Genomic DNA, 18,006 nt, shown 5'->3' with positions numbered 1-18,006 from the left:
CCACTGACAGGCGTTCAGGAGGAGGACAAGGACGCCGAGCTCTCAGATCACCCTGTGGCTCCACGAACGGGGTTAAGAAGGAACTCCTGACACGAATCCATCCCATATCCCTTCAACCTCTTCAAGCCTCTCCACGCATTTCTAGTTTAAAGTCACCGGCACTAATCTCCTTAGGCCCGTTGCTTGTATCTGTGCAGCTCGGGGAACTCCAGACCACGAGGTGCTCTTTCTCTCCAGTACCTGGAAATTTCTGCCCGCCCCCGTCTGTCCTCACCTCCACCCCGACCGTGCCCCCTGGAACCCCTTCATGGCTCGTCGTGGGCCAAACCCCTCACACACTCTCAGCCTCCTCTGCGGACACTCTCTCACTTTCTTCCTCAATGGAAACTTACTTCTCCTCTAACGACAGCTCTCGCCTGGCAGCCCTGCCCTCTTCTCCACGCCCCACAGCCCACGTACCACTGGGAGCGCAGGAGGGGTGAGCATTCTCTTCGCGACCGCCGCCCCCCCACAGACACACCACTGCCACTTCTAGACCAGGATGCTCCACGCCTCCATACAAACACCCAGCTCTGAACCTCCCGGTAGCATCGCCGTCCTAAGTCCTGGTGCTTCCATATGCAGGCAGACAATCCTTCAAACAAGCTGGTCTCTCGAGTCCCTGGACCACTCTTGTCCACTGATCCTGTCTCTAGTCTCCTTTAGCCACCAACTCCCAGGTCACATCCTAGATCCTGTCACATTGATAACTTCAGTCTTCCCCCATCTCGCTCCCATTTCATATATTCCACTCGGACTACAGTTTCCTCTCTCTAGTCTCCCTCCCTCCCTCAAAAGGATTATGCTGACCATCCTTTCCAGTACACTGCCATCATGCCCACTACTGGTCTTCAAATTTTCATCCCTTGTCAAGGTAACCAATGAACTCCAAGTTGCTAAATTCAATGGTCAATTCTCAGGCCTGTCACATGACTGGTCCGTAGATGTGATACAGCTGATCACACACAGCAGACGCCACCTGAGGGACTGCATCCTGGGCTGGGGACTACCAAGCGCCAGGGTCCTACGGAGGCACATCCTTGGTCCATCTGGGACCAGGAAGGCAGCGCAGCTGGCGCAGAGGGGACGAGGGGGAGGCAGGCGTGAGCCATGCAGGGTCACGTGAGTCATGCAGGGTCACGTGAGTCATGCAGGGTCACGTGAGCCATGCAGGGTCACGTGAGCCATGCAGGGTCACGCGGGCCACTGAAAGGCTTTGGTTTCTTGATCCTGAGTAAGATGGGAAGTTACTGGACGTTTCCACGGCTCCAGGGAGAAACGATGTTGCCACTTCCTGAGATGGGGGAGACTGAGGCAGAAAGAGCTCCGGGCGGGAAGCCATCAGGGGTTTGGCCTGGGAGAGGCCAGGTTTGACGGGCCTCCCAGACCTCCCAGAGGAGTCCACCAGGAGGCAGCTGGGAAGAGAAATCGAGAAGTCTGAACTGGAAGCATGAATCTGCAGCCGTCACCATAGAGGAGGCACTCCAAAGCATGAGGCAGGATGCGATCCCTCAGGGAATACGTGCAAAGGGTCAGAGAGCTCGGATCCCAGATTAAAAGTTCACTTAGTTTTGAATCTGTGCTTCCATCTGGAAGTAGCGTGATCTTGGACAGGCAGCTGAGTCTTTTTGAGGTGCAGCGGCTACAAGTGTCTGAAACGTAAAAGGTGCTCAAGAAAAATAGTGACAGGAACGAGGGAATGAAGTGTGTGCTGCCCAGTAGGTGAGGAGTGCAGCGGCGCCTCCCGTGACAGGGCGACAGGGAGTGAGCAGTGACTCAGTGGGCTCGCACACGGCGCCCCTCGCCGCCGGCCACTTCCTCTGCACAGAATAAACGGCGGAGACTGCTCTTAACCCTGGTGTTGTAATTCAGTTTGCAAAGCCTCATTTCAGATGGAACAATTACTTTGTCAAATAAAGAGATTTTAAATGTTCACGTAGGTCTGCCAGAGAATCAGAGACACGCGGTTTGCCATTTACGGTGGATCTTCCACCTCTACCGTGAAAAACTTCTCAATCTGACCTCACTATAAAGTGCAGGAACTTACTGGTACTTGCCTGATCAAAGGGGAGAAATCGGCCTTGAGAAGTCATGTGATCCATCCTCCGGGCTTCAGGCCAAACTGTCTCAACCATCTGAGAGAATGATTCCCTCGTGCTTTCAAAGACTTCAGAAATAGAGTCTGAATAACCTGTCACAGTAACACACGTGGACCGGCCTGGCAGAAAGTTCCATGTTTAACCTTAATCTCCCATGAGACACTCAGAATCCTTTTCTCTTACTCTGTTCTCCTCAGAGCTCGAGGGTACCACCTCCTGTGAGAGACCGCTCAGGAAGACCGATCATGCAGCAGGTTGAAGCACATGCCTCGGCAGTGACTGGCAGACCTAACTTAAGGACCTACGGCAACTACTAGCATCGGGTGGTGGGCAGAGGCATGCAAACAAGAGCTAACCTAACACTAATAATAGGTACTACCCAATAGTATCTATTAGATATTGTCAAATGCCTAGTCGGAGCCTTGTATTGTGCGAGGTACTCCACACAAATTCTCTCATATTTAAAACAAACTCGCAATCTGGTATCATCTCTGTTTTATAAATTTAGGTTAAAAACAACATTTTCCCACCATTTAAGAGAGAAAACTCTCACTTCTTACACTCTCTTGAGAAGGATGCTCTTGGTAGGAATTTATGAAGTTCAGATATCACCTTGTTTCAACACGCGTTCAGCAGATATTTCTGGAACACCTACCACGTGCTGGGCACTGGGGCTGCAGCAGTGAACAGGATCCGGTCTTTGTGATAAAACACATTTGGTCTAGTGTGCAAGTCAGACAACCGTAAATAGGCCAGTGGAGTACTGTGATCCTGAGAAGCCCAGAGTTCTGAAGGAACTCGGGGGTGGGGTGCCCGCACCAGTTTTGGGGTCTAAACTGCCACCTAAGAGAAGAGCCAGACAATAAGGAAGAGAAAAGCATCCCAAGCAGAAGAACAACACTCGGTCTGCCTCAGTGATGGGAAAGCAGTGACTGGCCCCAGTGCCGGGGAGTCAGGATGCAAGGCTAGTTTCTCCCACTCCCCCAGGTGACCTTCACCACTGTCTAACTTAACTACCAAATCACTATACTCGCCGAATAGTAAGAAATATGTTCGGGTGCTTTTTCGAAAAGCCATGCAATTCAGGGAGACAAAAGGAGATGATGAAGTGAGATATCCCAGAGTCAAAAGAAAAAGCCAGAGAACTGTCTGGGTGCTGGAATCGCTCCATTGGTGACGTGGGTGTATACTCTGGAAACATTCACTCAGCTATGTACATGCTTCAGATAAGTGTGAATTTATGCTCTTTGCTGTATGTACATTATATTTCAGAAAAAGGAAAACAAATCTAAAAGAAGAAAGCTAACATGTATGTTAAAAGGGAAGGATCAATGTGCAGTTGTTGCCTATTTAGTGTGCACTTTCCCTTTCTTTCTTACCAAAAGACTCCTTGTAAGACTGAGGGTGAAGTGCTAGTGATAACGTATCAATCCACAAAACCCCGTTTCTCATCCATTTCTGCAGACAAGGCCACCAACGAGATAGGAGTGAGCTTCAGGAAGTGAAGCTTCCAGGAAACTCCCTAACAGAAGGTTGACCCGCCCAGGAGGTATGGCTTCCTCTTCCTCTTTCTTCCTGCCTGAACCCCAGCCTGGTGGCTGGGGCCGTGACAGCCACCCTGAGACCGAGGTGAGCCTAAGGACACAAGGCAACGGTGAGGATAGTGAAAACAGAGGGAGAGGCCTGGGTCCTTAGTTAACTACAAAGAGTTCTCCATTAGCCTGCAGCTGCTAACGTTCTTGCACGAGAGACGAAACCTCTAATTCATTTGAATTTATGGTTAATTCAGAGCTTATCCCAGTCCTAAAAGGTGGTACAAGAATTCTGAAATGAGGGATGCTGAGTATCTGTATTTTTTTGCTGCAGGGATAGCCAGTTATGCTTATTTTAACAGCACTCTGTAAGCTACTCTTCTCTAGCTGTAGCACTCTGTTGTGCTATTTCTTTCTATCAAAAGTTGCTTAGAAGATTGCAGATGGTTCTATACAATTTAAAAAAACTATGAATTTTGATTATATTCCAAGAAAAACGAAAGAGTAAAAGGAAAAGAGTTTTGTCTACAAGAGTCTCTTCAGTTCACTCTGTGCCTTTTTCTTCTTCCCGCACACCTGAGGCAGGCACGCACGCAAAGAGGCTTCAGTGATACTCAGGGTGTGTGTTTCACAACAACACGTACCGAGGCTGTGATGTGATGTGTATGCAATGCTAAATTTACTCTGTATACTCATTTTCACTTTTCAGCAGGTTTCTCGTCTTATTATAATCATTTTGGAAGACAATATAGAATTAATAGTTAAGAATCAGGCTCTGGAGTCAAGCAAACACATATCGTCAGGATCTAGGCTCCAGCATGTACTCTGTGTGTTAAGCTTGGGCAACGTTAACTCAATTTTCTCATCTGTAAAATACATTTAAAAATAAATCTTTCATGAGATTGTTGTGAGGTTTAAATAAGATAATGTGTTACATACATATATTAAGCTCTTATTCACGGACAGCTGTTACCAATATTATTGAAGTAGAGGTTCTTTCTAAATGAGTAATATTTTCCCCAGAGTCTTATTTGGATGTTATACAATCTATTTCTGCTTATTTGCTAGAGTGAGGAATGTACCTTCAGTGATACAAGTCTAACAAAAATACCAACAATAACTAATAATTTCCTTCTATTTGCACAGTTCTCTGCAATTTCATAATTTTAACTTTCAGGAAAGTAAGTGCTATTTCATCCATTCACTTTATTAATTAAAACACAAGGATCCACTGGGTTCACTGGTGGCTGGCTCCAGGTCACACACTAAATGACCGAGCTGCGATTCATGGTTAGACCTGTCTTTGACTCAAGCTTCAGTACTTCTACTATAGCTGTTACTTTCAACAATGATTTAATTTCTCTGAAACACCAACATTCAGAACTAAAATTTCTTATGAGAAAACCAGAAAGGAACAGACTTATTTTTTATAACACTTTTCTGGCAAAAGATAATTTAAAAATTTACCAGTAACATATATCATCACTAGACATCCCAAGAAATTTTATTGAGAATTCTTTGCATGAAGTATCAAAACTGCAAATTGGAACGTGACAGAACACGACTGACACCACAGACTGCAGGGCAAGTCTTGAGAGTGGGAAGGGTGTCAGGGGTGAGTCACCATTCAGAAGGAGGCTGGGAAGGCTGCTGACAATTAATCTCTAAACAATGAAATATGTACCTACAAGTTTAAAACACATAAAAAGATTTTTGGACAGAGAACAAAATGGACACTGGATTCACTGACCTATTTATCAGTACTTCTCTCTGTCAGTACCCAAGTCCAACTACACTGAGTGCCAAGGCATGTCAGCTTTCAATAGTGGATTCTTTGGCTCTTTCAATAGCATTCGAAAACAGCCCATCAACACTTTATAAGCAGTTTACAGTATTTCATGGGATCATTTGTTAATGAGATTCATTCGTGGCATCTTGAATTTGTTTTTTCAGTCAACTCCTCCACCTGCTATATTGAGGTATCCTTTCTGGGAGATTTCTGATTGATCGGTTAGTTAGATTTCGAATAGTTAGATTTCAAAGCCATTGTCCATTACTCTTTAAGGATATTCGACTGTGATCTACACTATTTATGTATGTGAAATACATATATGGGTGTGGAAGCAACCCATGTGACTTTGTAGGGGACAGTCAGCACCCTTGTTTCAGTGTTTCTGGAGACCCTGGTAGCACACTAACTTGCATCAATTTGCATACCAAATTATTCAGTCTCATTCTTCAAATAAGTAGAATTAAAACAATTTATACTACCTATAGCAACTGTACTTAAATTCAAATTCAACACTAGGAAATTCAGATAGGAATACCTACTTTGTTTTTGGTTTTTATTTTTTTTATTTTTATTTTTTTTGCAGTACACGGGTCTCTCACTGTTGTGGCCTCTCCCGTTGCGGAGCACAGGCTCCAGACGCACAGGCTCAGCGGCCATGGCTCACGGGCCCAGCCGCTCCGCAGCATGTGGGATCTTCCCGGACCGGGACACGAACCCGTGTCCCCTGCATCGGCAGGCGGACTCTCAACCACTGCACCACCAGGGAAGCCCTATCTATGTATTTTTTCATGATGTCCTCTGATTACGTGATGTTTCAACTTTTTTTTTTTGAGATGTTTTAACTTTTGATGAAGCTAAATTTGTAATTTTTTTTCTTCTGTGATTTGTGTCTTTTTCAATATGTTCTTCTTGGAGCTTTATAAATTTAACTTTTAACCTGAAGTCATGAACCATCTAAATTGTGTGAGGGTGGTGCGTGTGTTTGGTGGGGGGCAATCAAAGCTAACCTCACCTACACATATATCTAATTGTTACAGTATTACTTATTGAAGAGACAATTCTTCACCCACTGAATTGCTCTGGAGCCCTTGAAAGCAATTAAGTGTGAGTCCATTTGTGGATATTCATTGACCTGTGATCTATCCTTTCATAGTATCGCAGTGTGTTGATTACTGTGGTTTTATAAATCTGGAAGTCAGTATAGTATTCCAAATTTGTTCTTCATTATCAAGGTTGTTTTGGCTATTCCAGGTCCTCTGAAGTTCCACATACTTTAGAACCATCTTGTCATTTTGCACCAAAAAAAAAGCGAGAGAGAGAGAGAGCGGGCGGGGGAGGGGGGAGGGGGGAGAGAGAGCGAGAGAGCCAGTGAGAGAGAGAGAGAGAGAGAGAGAGAAGCCTGCATGGGTCTTTATTAGAATTGTACTGAATTTACAGATAATTTCAGGGAACACTGATATCTTTATGAATACTGAGTCTTCCAATTCAAAAACATGGGGTATTCTCCATTTAGTTTGGTCTTCACTACTTTCTATAAGCAACTTTCTTTTTTTAAAAATTTATTTGTTTTTGGCTGTGTTGGGTCTTCGTTGCTGCGCGTGGGCTTTCCCTAGTTGTGGCGAGCGGGGGCTACTCTTTGTTGCGGTGCGCGGGCTTCTCATTGCGGTGGCTTCTCTTGTTGTGGAGCACCGGCTCTAGGCACGTGGGCTTCGGTAGTTGTGGCTTGCAGGCTGTAGAGCGCAGGTTCAGTAGTTGTGGCTTGTGGGCTGTAGAGTGGAGGCTCAGTAGTTGTGGAGCACGGGCTTAGCTGCTCCGCGGCATGTGGGATCTTCCGGGACCAGGGCTCGAACCCGTGTCCCCTGCGCTGGCAGGCGGATTCTTAACCACTGTGTCACCAGGGAAGCCCACAACGTTTTATTAATAGTTGTCAGTATAGAGGTCTTGAACATTTTGGTTAAAATTATCCTTAAGAATCCTCATGCACCACTGGTGGGAATTTAAAATGGTACAACTACTTCGAAAAACAGTTTTGGCAGTTTCTTAAAAAGTTAAACATACAGTTAATATTTGACTGAGCCATTCCACTCCTAAATATCTATCTAAGGGAAGCTAAAACACAAGTCCACATGAAGATCTGCACATAAATGTTCAAAGCAGCACTATTCACAATAGCCAAGCAGTGAAAAAAAACCCCAGTATCCATCACCTAGTTAATGTATAAACAGAACGTGGTAGACCCATAAATGGAAAACCATTTGGTAATAAAGAGGAATGAAATACTGATAAAAAGCTATAATGTGGATGAACCTCAAAAACATAATGCTAAGTGAAAATACCTGATGTAAAAGATCTTATAGGGCTTCCCTGGTGGCGCAGTGGTTGAGAGTCCGCCTGCCGATGCAGGGGACACGGGTTCGTGCCCCGATCCCGGAGGATCCCACGTGCCGCGGAGCGGCTGGGCCCGCGAGCCATGGCCGCGGAGCCTGTGTGTCCGGAGCCTGTGCTCCGCAACGGGAGAGGCCACAGCAGTGAGAGGCCCGCGTACAGCAAAAAAAAAAAAAAAAAAAAAGATCTTATATTTTGATTACATTTATATTTCTTTTTCCTTTGGTTGCTCTCAATCTTTTCTTTTTGTTTTATAGCAATTGGTGTATGTTACACCTTGGTGTGTTTTTATTCACATTTATCCTGCTTAGGGTTCTCTGCACTTCGTGGATCTGTGTGGTGGTGTTTTTTGTTAATTTTAGAAAGGTTTGTTGTTATTTCTTCTACCCTACACTTTCTTCTCATTCTGCAATTCCAATAACATGATAAACTGTTTTACCTCATCTTGCAGATCTCACATGCAATTTTCCTTTTACTCTTCATTTTTTTTTTCTCTTTGCATGTTTGGATACTTTTTATTAATTTATCTTCGAGTTCTCTTACTTTTCCCTCTATGGTGTACAATCTATTAATAAGCCCACTGAAATAATTATTCATCTCTGACATTGTAATTTTTCAATTCTAACATTTCCACTTGGCTCTTTTTTAAGAGTTCTCTTGGCTAGATTCTTATTTGTTCACTCATGCTATCCACCTTTTGCACAATATCCTTTAGCATACTGAACATACCAATTTTAAGACCCTGTCTGACAACTCTAATATCTGGGTTGTTTCTCTTGACTAACTATTTTTTTCTCTTGACTCTGGGTCATATTTTCTTACTACATAATTTTTATTCATAATTGAATGCTGGATGTTTATGAAAAAGAAGAGAGAGAGAGAGAGAGAGAGAGAGTTAGATAAATAAGATTTACATCTGTAAAGGACACCTCTCTTCTTCTGTCAGGCTGTTGGTTGCCTATTAATTTTCTATTTCTGCTGTCACAGATGACCACAAACGTAGCAACTTAAGCAGCACATACTTTATAATGCTATAGTTCTATAGGACAGAAGTTGCACACAGGTCTTCCTGGGTTAAATCAAGGTATTGGTGGGCCCACATTCCCTTCTGGAGGCTCTAGGGGGGAATCTGTTTTCTTACCCATCTTGGCTTCTGAAGGCGGCCCATTCTTTGGCTTATGGCCCTCATCCTTCATCTTCAAAGTCAGCAACACTGCATCTTTCTGTACCTTTCTTCCATAGCCACCTCTTCCTCTGACACTTCTGCCTTCCTCCCACCTTCATTTTTAAAGACCCTCGTGATTACAATGGGCCCGCTCAAAAAAGAACCTGAAGGTTCTTAACTTAATCATACCTGCAAGTCCCTTCTGCCATGCAAGAGAACATATCCACAGGTTTGGAAGATTAGTCTATGGATATTTTTGAGAGCCATTATTCTGCCTACCAAAGTTGCTACAGGCCAAGAAATCAGCATGTACAGGCCACAGTCTTCTCCTGTAACTTCACAGTTTTAAGTTTGCAAGCTCCTTTAATCATACTGGGAGTAATTTTGGATAGGAAAAAGTTATTATAACACATTCCTGAAATGCTAAAACATTTTCTTCCAAATTGTTCAAAAATACCTTACTCCAAAGGGAAATCTCAAGGTTTCTGTTAGGAGAAGTTGAAATTACAAATTCAAACGGAAGAAAATTATAACTTCAAGGATTTCAGAATACACGAGACACACTCCCATCTGAGGGCTTTTGCACAGACCACTGCTTCCACAGATATACCCTTAGGCAAACTCTTTTGCCTCCTTCAAGTCTTAAATCATCTTCTCAGAAGGCTGAACACAACTGCCATATTTAAACATGACCACCACTAGAACTTAAGCTCTACAGGGGTACATTCTTTATCCCTTTTTGTTCACTGGTACTTATCAAGCACCTAGGATGGTTGCTGGCACACAGTAGGTACTCAATAGTTTCCTTAATGAATGAATGGAAGACATGCCAATGATTTATTTATTGGGGAAACAAATATTTACTTAGCAATTATCTGCTAGGCACTCTGAAAAGTGCTTTATATATAATATCTCATTTGCATAGTACTTACTAGTCAAGAAGAGTAGTTCTCAACCTTGGTTGCTCATAAAAATTGACTGTAGAGTTTAAAATTTTTCAGATAGCTGTGCTATCCAAAGAGTCAGATTAAAAGCAGTAAACAGGAGATTGGCTTGGGCACCTACTTTTTTTTTTTTTTTAGGCTGTATAAATGACTCATCCATACAGCCCAAGTTGAAGGAGGGTTACCTGCATTTTCACATTACACGTTCAATGGTATCAGACTTCTATTTAGAACAGATGCAGGATTCTTGAATGTTATCAATTTAAGTGAAAAACACAGACAGGTCACTTCTCTGACTGGCACTGCACTAAGTACTGGGGATAAAAGGATAAATACAAGAGGGTTTATGCCACTGAAGGCCTCTCTGTATAAAAAGGAGAGAGATTCTCAAGTCCAGCAGGTACTAGTGGTCAACAGAGGCAAGCATACAGTATTGTGGAAACACAGAAGACTGGCTGAGTACTTAGTCAACATGGGAGGGGATGTGAGGGGCAGGGAGTGCATCAAGGAAGCTTGTGGGATGAGGTTAACTACCGAGTCAAGGAACCTTTGCTCTGCTGCAAGCAATCTAGCAAGCACTAAAATGTAAAGAAAAGCAAATTATCCTGTTTGCACCATTGTGGAAAAGTCTAAAAAACACTGCGTGTAATTTTTATAGAAATGTGCCGAATAACTGCAATGTCTTTAAAAGGTGTAAGCAAAGAAAATGATTGAAGGAGCCAGGAAGAATCTGATGAAATTAAATTTACTCCCATAGTTATGCCTTGAGATCTACTTTGTGTGTAACTGAGCAAATTATAAATGAGTCATGACTGAACAATTCAATATAAGGTTAGATTGTATGAGTGGGTGACTTGACATGAGGTTAGAGAAAGATCAGGGCCAGATCAACAGAGGCCCTGCTAACGTAATGGCTTCTAATAGAAGGGACAGTCCTGTTATTAATCCTTAAATCTGTACTGTTTAAAAATTAATTGCTAGCACTAACCATTTGTTATACTTGGTAGGATTACAAACTGCAAAGGCTGAACACCGACCACCCTCCCCTTCAGAAATCCCCTTGTTTTTCAATTTGCCATATATGCTTTCCCTCCCTCTGTAATCACATTTTCCTTGATCATAAATGTCAAATAATCCAAGGGGCAATCGCTGTCCTGGAGAACCACAAATAGACACCCACCCCCCGCCCAGAGTTGTATAACACGTGGAATGTAACACACTATCTTTCCAAAATTCAAAAATTCTACGTCTAAGACATTTACAGCCCCAAGGCTTTTAGATAAAATATTACAGAATTTTAATGATAGCTAATGATAGCATATACAAAGTGCCAGGTGCTTTCCACATATTGAATATTAACTCATTTAACATGACAACAACCTAAGAGGTGGTTACTATTATCATCATCCCCGTTTTACAGATGAGCAACCCGAAGCACAGGTAGAGTAACCTGACCGCAGCTGCACTGTTAGCAAGTGGCAGAGTTTGTGATGCAAACCCAGGCCTTCCCACCCTTCACTCTCATTTAACCAAGTCTGGATTCAGCCTTAATTGAGGTGCTGTTTTATCTACATTACTTTGGCCAAGATGATATGCATAGGTTGTTTTTTTTCCCCCCATATCTAAAGTGCCATATTACTTTCCCTGAACTTTGCCAGAAACTGCTTGTTCTTTTTAAAGAGGTCTTAAATATACTTACACTGTCAAACACTCGTTATATACTAAGTTCAGGCACTTATGGTGCAAATATTGGGTCAAAGGTTACAAACGCTTTCAAGGGTCTTGATGGACACTTGTAAATTACTTTCCAAAAGAACACATCCCTTCACCATGTCAAAGAAAAGGGAAAAACACCATCCACATCATGTGCGAATTATTTCTGCTTCTGGAGTTGTGAGTCCAGTAAATGAGGTTTGACTAGATTCTGAGAAATTCAAGCACACTGACATTCTCTACTATAAATCATTCTTCACAAGTTACTTCAAGCTTTGACCTCAAGTCTGTGCTTCCAAACATCTTAGAACTCTAAACCATCTAAATTAAATGAAGCCTTTAATAAGTTTTTATTTCACAAATGGGGAATCAAAACGGCATGTATAACTTTATGCCGGTTGTTTCTTTGTTGAGATTTTATTGACCTGAGTCTTCCTCAGGAAAAGACTGTACAAGTTGCTAGATAGGATAACTAAACTGGTAAGAACAGGTTACATAGAGAGGCAGTACAGCAGAGGGCTTAGGCTGCCCGCGTTCAATGCCAGCCCCAGCGTTTGCTCTCCAGTAACCTTAGGGAAATTCCATAATCTTTGTGCCTCAATTTCCTCATCTATAAAATGGGATGATAATAATAGTAACCTACTTATAAGGCTGTAAAATGCTTAGAACAGCGTGCGGCACCCAGTACGTTATCTTTGCAAGTTTACTGAACTTCTACTATGTACATTACACCTGCTATCTCATTTAATCACAATCTCACAAGTCAAATATTCTTGCCGTCATTTTACAGATGAGAAACGAAGACTCGAAGAAGTAACCTGGCCAAAATAATACAGGTAAGGAAGCGACGCAGCTGGGATTCAAATCCAGGTTTGTGTGGTTTCATAGCCCACAAGTCTTTTTAACTAAATCATGTGACTAACTGTAAGAGTCAAGAATTATACAAAAGTTCTATCATTTTCTTTCACTAGAAAGAGGGCAGAATTCATCAGGAAAATTATTCTAAAACTAATAAAAATGCGTTTCAAGAATGTATGAAACATGGGGAAAGAAAACACGGGAGATTCACCAAGTAGATCCTTATCTAACAGAACTTAAAATTCTATAGTGAAGACTTTAAACTGGTGGTGTGATAACCAACAAACCCACTTTTTCGAAAGCCTGCCACACAGTCTACAGTTAGGTGAGGAGCCTCGTTTCCGGGAATGCTTCCGCTACTCCCCGCAGCATCTGTCACCGCCATGAGTGGGTGATCATAAGCACCACTGTCGTCTCCTTGATGCTATTAAGCAGATGGCAGTGCTAAACCCAAACGATGTAGTACATCTCCCCGGTGGACTCTGTTTTCACATACTACCATTATTCCACAGTCCTCAGTGATCAATCTCATGTATTCTCAAGAACGTGAAAGAGTGAGCTGACAGTGGCAATTGATCTACTGCCATTAGCACGCCTCTGCCCTGCGGCCGTTTCGTCCACTTGTGGAGATCATGTCTGAAGAGTCCACATGGCCAATTCAGGCGTTCTGGTATTCTCTGTATTTGTAGGGACTTCCCCTCCCCCACCCTCCCATCTTAGTTGCCTTCAGGTTAAGCAAAAGAACTTGATCTTAAAGAGAACTGGATATGAGGCCTGACTGCTACTTATTAGCTATGTGACTTTGGTCAAGCTCAAAATCTCTGAGCATTAGTTTCCTTATTTGTAAAACTAAAACCTGATAATCTTACAGAATTAAATGAAATGATAGGCATGAGAGCATTTAATATAGTAACTAACACTTGATAAGCACTCAATAGATATCTCATTCCTTCAAAATTTGTTAATGAATCTTGAAAACAAAAAAGTGCTGAGGGCAGCGTTTGCCCAACTTCGGCCCTTCATGGACCACTTTCGGGACTTTTCCCATCCATGTCCACCACTCATCCTGTTAGTGACTTCGTATTACTCCCTATATTGATTTTATTTTAACTTAAACTTACTGTAATTTATTTATAGCAATACTATTCATAAAATCATGTGCTTGATATGGTAATTATACTTTTCCAGTAACTTTAAAATCAATTGTTAAAACTGTAAAAAAAAAAAAAAAAAAAAAGTCGGCCATGTACCACCTGAAATCATGTTGGGAAACATCAGCGATAGGTGTACGACTCTTTGAGAGGCACAACAACAGTAGAAAGAAAATGGACTGAGATGAGTAATGTCACTAAGTGTGTAACTCAGACCACTTACTAAACCTCTCTCTGTGTCTCAGTTTTCTCAAGAAAAAAATGGGGATGAGAATATCCACCTTTAAAGTTAAAATTAAGACCAGAGGGGATAATACATGCTCGTGTGCACATGCGCTCACATATACACACAGAGACATGTGCGCACACACACACACTTATCTAAATACAACCAATGCTGCGGTAGATGTGGTCAATGCATAGTAATTATTATTAACAGCAATACTTATACACGTTAAAACTTTGGCCCTTGGGCTTTTCCCTTTTAGGTTGTAGCTTCATTTTCACTATAGCCATCTCCTTGTTTTTTCTTAGCATATGGTCCCTGACTGAGAATTTAGATATTTACAGTTTTACAGTATAATCTGGGTTGGTGTCTCTGTTATTTGGTGAATGTCTATATAATACTGTGTTAGAAGTATCTGTCTGTCAATAGCTATACGGCTTAGTTTGTGCTAAGAGACTCCTTCAGTACTTGTGCTGCAAGTAACCAAAAACCCAGGCTAGGTAAAAGTATATTTCACAAAAATTTTGCAAGACATGGTTAATCCAGGCCAAATCATTACTGCTTTTAAAAATCCAAAATAGCCAACCCTGATACAACACAGCAGTATCTTCCAAAAGACAGTTTTACTGATGTTTAAATGTTACATCCTAAACTAAACACCAGGTCATCATTTCCAAAGTGAAAATTCCAAACTATATTCAGACCTCTACAAGTCTGCTTTTGAGAAGACATTACTGCACATACAATGCTAAAGCTGCCAACAGAAGCAACAGCAAACTAGACAGCTGGGCATACGGCAACACTAATTTTTGTCTCATTGCCCTCCTTGGAATTGGCATCTGAAAACACACCAAGAGTACTCGTAGCTTCTGACAGCTTCCATTACTCTGCCTATTTGGACGAAAGGGCTGAGGTGGTGTTCTGTCACAAAAACAAGTCAATGATTTTACATTTAAAATTTTTTTAGCTGGATAATGGTTTTTAGAGTCAGACAAAATCCTAAGCTTCAGTACTCTTCAGCAGCGTACTCTTGGGAAAGTTGCTAAACATCACATCTTCAACTTCTGTACATGGAAAAGCTGAGCACGTAGGGCCACTGTGAAAACTGGAGATAACGTATAGAAAGGATGCAGATGGCTGAGTGCTAGACTTCACAGGCTCTCCAAAACTAGCAGCTATTATTTCTCATCCCCTTTTTCAGTATTTCTAAGTGTTTTCAGGAAAATCATAGAGATTCTGGAGGATGAAAGGAAATAGGTACTCGAAAGTACCGTCAAGCCACAAAGTGTTATGGGAAATGAGCATGTCAACATTAAACCCACCAGAAAATAAACTTTTTATTACAGAGTCATCCACTTATGCTCAGGGGGTTATTAGCACTTTTTGGAAACCCTTTTTGTTCTACCTTCTTTACGACTGATCATCAGAGGAATCAAATATCTCCTTGGAGAATTTACAATTATTTGGAAACACAGGTTAAAATATTGTGAAATTTGGGGGCTTCCCTGGTGGCGCAGTGGTTGAGAGTCCACCTGCCGATGCAGGGGACACGGTTTCGTGCCCCGGTCTGGGAGGATCCCACATGCCGCGGAGCGGCTGGGCCCGTGAGCCATGGCCGCTGAGCCTGCACGTCCGGAGCCTGTTGCTCCGCAACGGGAGGGGCCACAGCAGTGAGAGGCCCGCGTACCGCAAAACAACAACAACAACAAAATTGTGAAATTTGAAATATAAGTTGTACATAAGGTACAAAAACATAGTGAAATGATTATTACAGTCAAGATAATTAACAGATTTTCTCAGTTACCATTTCCTTGTGTGATGAGCACCTGAAATTTACTCTTAGCAAATTTCCAGAACTCAATACTGTATTATTAAGTATAGTCATCATGCTATACAATTGCGACTGTTATTAGGATTATAAATAAGACATCAAATGAAAACTAATTCCACTTAGTTTAGACTGAAATAGATACATTTACAAAGGGTTTCCAGGAGTCAGACTATGAGTTCTGTGAAGGCTCTAGTCATGTCAGGGCAGGTGCAGGTCCCTGAGGTCTGAGGCCATTTATCACCTGCTCTTTTTTAATTCACCACAGCTACTCCAGAGCGGTGTGGCCATAGGAATTAATCCATAACTATTTCTGAGCCAATGTATATTAGAATAACTCCAGTATTGTAAAGAATAGTTCATATTTCTCTTCACAGTAATAGATGACAGCTTGTTGCTCATTAAATGTGTGAAGTTAGATAAACAATGCTTTGCTTTACATTTTGTTTTACGCTATGGAGGCCATCACAAGCATCGATGGGGAAACGTAGCTGAACTATGCTGAATTTTCTATTTTCTATGTAGGGACTCTCACTTGTACTCTCATTTTCCTTTTGGGTATTTGAAACTTGGGAGAAAAAATTCCTAATTTGTAAAACCTCCGGAGAGAAACTTTCTTCTGCAACAAAACAGTGTTATAAAATGATTACAGTGCCTGAAGCGTAGAAGTCATAGCTGAGAGGGGCCTTTCACACACAGATGACGACACTGGTAGCAGCCGTGCCCCCCGTCTCGGTCTCTCCTGTTTCCAAGTGCCCACGCTTGGAAAGGCTACGGCTGCTCACCCGCTCTCGCCGGTGTATGGCTGACATCCTACGGAGCATCCACAGGGTGCCCTCTCTCCCTTCTCATTCTCCCTGGTCCTTCCAGATTTACCAGCACCGGCTTCTCGCGGCCATCCCGGTGCAAAATGGGATGCAGAAGAAATTCAGAGCTGCGGGCGAGGGCGGGCACTCGGGCTCCCTCAGCGCTACGCTAACCACCTGGTGGAATGTGGAACTACGCCGGGGAAGCTCTCATGTAGTCCCTCACAGAGAAGACTCTGGGCAGCCCGCCTACCTCCACGCGGTTCACTAGGGCTGTGGGCTTTCCTGTCTCGTTCAACCTTCAGGTCGATCCTCCAAAGAAAAAACCAAGTTACACATTTTACCAATGGAGGCTTAGAGAGGTGAAACTTGCCCACGGTCACATAACCAGTAAGCGTTAAAGTGGGACCCAAACCCAGCTCTGTCAGACTCTTACACTGTGTGGCCTGGGTCTGCAGATGTTTCTGATAACACATCTGCATCAGAAAGAAATGGTTTCTGAGCTTGTAACTGAAACTATTTATGGGTAACGTGTGCTACAGTGGTAGTAACATAGTAAAAACTTCAAAATAGAAGTTTCAAAAGGATCAGTGTAACTGGACACTCTCTACTTCTCTTTCTGCTCCTGATGAGCTGACTTGCTTGCCCCGAGGGTGCGGTGCCCTGACCCTGAGACACAGCTCCCCTGTGCTGGTGCCAGAGACACCGCCGTCTTTTAACTCTGCGCTGCCCAAGGGAAATTTGTAATTTACAGTTTTCTAGTAGCCACGTTTAAACAAAAAGTAAAAAGAAACAGGTGATGTTGATCTTAATCGTGTATTTATTTTGCATCCTTTATTCACTCCACACCGCCTTTGGAATCGGGTATGTGCCTGACACCCCCAACACGTCCCCCTTTGGACTAGACACCTTTCAAGCGTTCAACAGGCGCGTGTGCTGGAGGCTGCCAGGTGGACAGCGCGGTCCTAATACCTTCTGCTCTGTGCTCTTTCCACTACGTCTTGACGTGTCGAAGAACATTTTCAGAACAGCTTGTAATCTAAAAGGAGACCAAGTAAAGAATTCTGCAGTAACGCTGAACTATGTAACTACAGCACAGACTGTACTTTCAAATTCTGAATTGAGAGAAGTATTGAAGTTTGACACAAATTTTATAGAAGAACCTGCAGTGTAAAAACCAAGAAATTTTAGACCCCAGAATATCAAGTGTTACATGGTATTATCTGTTAGTGGATACTAGGTTGTTTGCTCCTTGAAAGCAGTGGCCGTGAATGTTCTTTGCTGAAAGGATCTCATGTAAAATTGGAAAAACAAAGTTCTTAATTTCATTTGTCTTAGCCTGCAACATTAATATGCAGGATAAATGAAATTCTTAGGTCTGATTAAGGCATTCCACAGTCTGATAAGGCAACAGTTCCAGTTCAGATGAAAGCATGATTCCTAAGGGACTTAAAAGCATCACAAAGTA

At 42.6% G+C, this 18,006-nt stretch overlaps 1 protein-coding gene across 2 annotated transcripts in view; it reads right to left on the bottom strand.

Moving 5' to 3' along the window:
• KHDRBS3 (KH RNA binding domain containing, signal transduction associated 3) overlaps positions 1 to 18,006 on the bottom strand; it is a 162,921-nt gene that overhangs the window by 15,384 nt on the left and 129,531 nt on the right. The gene's annotated exons all lie outside the window — the stretch shown is intronic.

The sequence above is a fragment of the Mesoplodon densirostris genome, chromosome 13 (assembly GCF_025265405.1).
Source record: "Mesoplodon densirostris isolate mMesDen1 chromosome 13, mMesDen1 primary haplotype, whole genome shotgun sequence".
Classification (NCBI taxonomy): Eukaryota; Metazoa; Chordata; class Mammalia; order Artiodactyla; family Ziphiidae; genus Mesoplodon; species Mesoplodon densirostris.
This window is presented reverse-complemented; position numbering and strand designations above follow the sequence as displayed.